Source organism: Myxocyprinus asiaticus, chromosome 31 (genome assembly GCF_019703515.2).
Source record: "Myxocyprinus asiaticus isolate MX2 ecotype Aquarium Trade chromosome 31, UBuf_Myxa_2, whole genome shotgun sequence".
In the NCBI taxonomy this organism is placed as follows: Eukaryota; Metazoa; Chordata; class Actinopteri; order Cypriniformes; family Catostomidae; genus Myxocyprinus; species Myxocyprinus asiaticus.
The window spans coordinates 35,804,332-35,808,852 of record NC_059374.1 but is presented as its reverse complement, the minus strand read 5'-3'; the positions used below and the strand labels follow the sequence as shown (position 1 = coordinate 35,808,852).

The following is a 4,521-nucleotide window of genomic DNA, read 5'->3' as shown; positions in this document are numbered from 1 at the left end:
TTTGGATGTATCAGTGAACCCATAAGAATAAGAATCGGTGCGGTTCTAAAGGGGACGACTGTTTGCAATATTCCGTAGTACACGCGTTGAAGTGCGAATAGATATGTCAAGCCTAAAAGTGTATTACGTCATTGCGTTTGCTCAGCCGCCGCCGGACCCCTTTTACTTTAGAGACGCTGAAAAAGTTGAATGTGTTTCTGTTAAAGTTTTCGGCGTGCACCTCTCTGTTTGGTACTGTATTTTTGATTTTCTGCATTAATGTGCAGTCGGAACTGGCGCTCAGACCACAGGGACCAGGTAAGACGGATTTTGACTTTGCCTATTTTGTATGGATTGGTGTAATGGGATGTTTGGGTGAACGTCTTGAACTTGTGCATGCCGATTATTTGTTGCCTAAAGGTATACTGGTTATTTAAGGCATTAAATACACCACTGTTAAACGCTTACACCTGTATATTCGTGTTATATCTCCAAATGTCCAGCTTGGGTAAAAGGCAAACCTTTTATTCTCTAGTGTAAGGTTCCAGGTGTTTAGCTAATGAAAGGTCTTGTGCTTTTGCCTGTAATCGCGTACCTCAGACCACATTTTACGCATAAGTGAAGCTCCAAAACGCAAATAATGACCATATTTTATTTGCTCGTATCTGTTTCTACGCAGACTTTAAAACATATACGAATATGTTACTTTTGTCACATCTGCAGTGCACACAGTAGAAATTCAACGCGTCATTCCACTGAACTAACGGCCCAGGATGCATGCAAGTCTGTGCGCTCCGCTTGCTACTCTGTTGCGCTGATTAATTACCAGAACTAGAGAAAGATTAATTGTGATCTCTGGATTTGCTAGGCCATCACTGATGTATGTACCACATGTTTTCTTACTAACAGTAACATTCATCATAATATCAGTTCAGTAAGTGGGATGCTAATGGTTAGAGAATGCCATGGCGTGCCAAGGGGGCCAAGTACAAGTGATGTTCATTAAATTCAGACATGAACGATTAATGACCTCATATTTACAATGATTTAAAGACACAGTCTGGATGTGTGCGTGTGTGTGTGTGTGTGTGTGTGTGTGTGTGTGTGTGTGTGTGTGTGTCCCTATTTCAGTCTATTTTCTGTCAGTGGCTTCGCTTCCAACTTTTGTCAGTCTTGACTTTGGTGTGTCAGGGAAGGGAAGCCATCCGGAAAGATCAACTTTGTCCCAGCTCCATCTATTGTATTGACTCCATCTGTCTCTTTCTCTCTCACCCCCACCCCTCCCATCAGCACCTCCACATAATAGTTAGCCATTAGAGATGTTATTTAAGGTGCACCTGTTGCTTAAAGGGAAAGTTCACCCAAAAATTCTCTCATTATTTACTCACCCTCATGCCACCCCAGATGTGTATGACTTTCTTTCTTCTGCAGAACACAAACAAAGATTTTAAGAAGAATATTTTAGCTCTGTAGGTCCATACAATGCAAATGAATGAATACCAGACCTTTCAAGCGCCAAAAATCACATAAAGGCAGCATAAAAGTAATCCACACAACTCCTGTTGATTAATCCATGTCTTCAGAAGCGATATGATAGGTGTGGGTAAGATACAGATCAATAATTAAGTCCTTTTTTTTAATATACAAATCTCCACTTTCACTTTTACATTTTTATATATTCTGAAAGTGAAAGTGAAAGTGGAGATTAATAGTAAAAAAGAACTTAAATATAGATCTGTTTCTCACCCAAAGTGATTGCAAGGCATCAGAATACATATATTAAACCACTGGTGTCGTATGCATTACTTTTATGTTGCCTTTATGTGATTTTTGGAGCTTGAAAGGTCTGGTCACCATTCACTTGCATTGAAAGTACCTACAGAGTTGCGATCTTCATTTGTGTTTAGCAGAAGAAAGAAAGTCATACATATCTGGGATGGCAGGAGGATGAGTAAATGATGAGATCATTTTCATTTTTGGGTGAACTATCCCTTTAACTGGTAGAGCATGGTGCTAGCAATGCCAATTCTAGCATTTATATAATGTTTATCCATCTAATGATTCATCCATCCAACCGTTTATCTCTTTATTTCTCACTCGGGCAGGTGAGTTGCCATTCAGGAGTTCAGGACGCATACCTACATCATTACCACACCAATCTGAGGCAGTGGAGAAGGATCACAGGTTGCACATGCCCTAAGTGGCGGCTGAGATGACACGCCCCCATCAGATCGCCCGGGACCTTTTGTTGTAAGAGTTCTCCTATATATCCTCTAATTTCTATCAAACCTGTTTTCAGATTACACAACATCATCCATAATTCATATGCAGCACTTTCTTTTCCAAACGTTTGATATACCTTATCATCTTATATCCTCTTGCTCTACATGCCAATTTACCATAGATCCTTGTGTCAAATACCTCTGGTTCTATGTTTGCAAAATGTTACACTCTTTCAAATTCCTCAAAAATGTCTTGTGTTAAACACTATTCCGAGCATCCAGGCACAATTATTAATCTAATGCTTATATGACGAGGTCACATGGGAAATGACTTAAAGGAATAGTTCACCCTAAAATTACATTTACTCACCCTAATGCCATCCCAGATGTGCATGACATTCTTTCTGCTGCTGAACACAAACGAAGATTTTATGAAGAATATTTCAGCTCTGTTGGTCCTCACAATGCAATGGGTACCAACATTTTGCCGCTCCGAAAGAATATAAAGGCAGCGTAAAAGTAATCCATACGACTCAAGTGGTTAAATCCATACCTTCAGAAGCGATATGATAAGTTTGGGTGAGAAACAGATTAATATTTAAGTCATTTTTTTATTTTAAATCTCCACTTTCACTTTCACATTCTTCTTCTTTTGTTTTTGGCGATTCACTTTTATCATGCATATTGCCACCTACTGAGCAGGGAAGAGAATTTATATTAAAACAGGACATGTTCCCCTATGCATTCATATACATTTTAACCTCAAATCTTGATGTAATTTTTTTTTTTTAAGTCTATGAACCCTTTATGCGCCAACTACCCATTTATGTATGTTTTTTTATTTTATTTATAGATGCACTTATTTCAGTCTTATTCGATCTTCCTGCAGGTTGGTTTTCTTAGGACTTACACCAATACAACCAGCTTTAGGGGTGAGTTTTCTTGTATTACTGTATCATTAACAGGTGTTTAAGCAAAGTCAGAGACCTGCACTGTCAAAAGTCAATAATCTCTATGTCTGTGAAATTCAGACGTGACTGTAAAAACAACGATTTAAACAACTTTACAGCTCAAATAATACACAAGTTTTAAAAGAAGAATTTATGTAAGTGCTTTTATAAAATCCTAAGTTTCACATTTTTGCCTTTAAATCCTCCAAAAAAGTGTCCCCTTCCATTGTAAAAAAAAAGGAGGGATGAGTCAGAATAAGTATTATTATTAAGTATTAAGAATTATTAATATGTATTATTATTCTCAGTATTATGCCACAAATGCTGTCGATTAAGCTCAACCCAGAATATTCCTTTAAACCTGAAGTTTGAACCAGAGAGCCATTATTTCATTTCAAGCTCACTCATCTTTCGACTTTAGTATTGTAGAGTTGCCTTTGAAGTCAAATGTCACATGATCCAAAGGGGTTATGATGGCATAAGGGATCGAGAGATCTATGGACAAGGTTACAGATGTCTTTCATCACCAACAGTCCATGAGAAAAGGGGGTTGTGGGTGGACAGTGCGGGCATTTTTATTTGAATGGTATTTTTTGGGACTGATTGCTTAAGTAAATGGGAAATAAAGGTTCAGTTCTTGGTGTTTGTGCTATTGACTCCTGGCTGTGTGAGTTTGTGTGTGTGTGTGCTCATCCACCAGACTATTGATAAATGTGGAGTCTACCTCCTCTGCCCATAAAGCCTCCTTTCATGCAGCATCGCTGTGGCTGAGGTTGGCTGATAGAATCCAAAGGTACAGATGGATACATGAGGGCAGATGCCATCATTCCTTCACTAGCTCTGAAGAGAGGAAGAATGAGGTGGGATAGCGAGGCAGAAAGAGAGATAGCGAGGTACAATCGCCGAGAAGATAAGAGAACTGCATCGTCTGCATCGATGCCCATCCCTGCTTCTACGCAATAAGAGAGGAATGCAGACATCTCACTAATGTAAACAATAAAACTATACAGCTATACAGCAGAGAGAGGTGAGGTAAATCCAATGAAAGTAAGAGAGGGAGAGTGTTTGTGTTGGTAGTACGTTGTGATTTTTGCACAGATATCTTGTCTGTTTGCCTCAGGCTTGATTGTCTGATTCTGTTAAGGAGGTCAGGGTTCAGGGTCGTAAACATGAACAAAAATGACCAGGTGTCACAAAGCAGGTGCTGCTTCACACACACACACACACACACACACACACACACACACACAAAAGAGGGGAAATGCTCATCTGCATGTAACGGTAGCCAGCTGGCAGGGCTGGGAGGGTTACTTTTGAAATGTATTCCACTACAGATTACAAAATACATGCTGTAAAATATAATTTGTAAC

The 4,521-nt window shown here is 39.2% G+C and overlaps 1 long non-coding RNA gene across 1 annotated transcript; it reads left to right on the top strand.

Annotated features, from left to right (window-relative positions):
- Positions 1 to 149: 149 nt before the first annotated feature.
- Positions 150 to 3,111, top strand: LOC127422576 (uncharacterized). Its single transcript, XR_007894195.1, has 3 exons — positions 150 to 297; positions 2,085 to 2,229; positions 3,091 to 3,111. It is a non-coding gene; the product is annotated as an uncharacterized LOC127422576 (long non-coding RNA).
- The last annotated feature ends 1,410 nt before the right edge of the window (positions 3,112 to 4,521 follow it).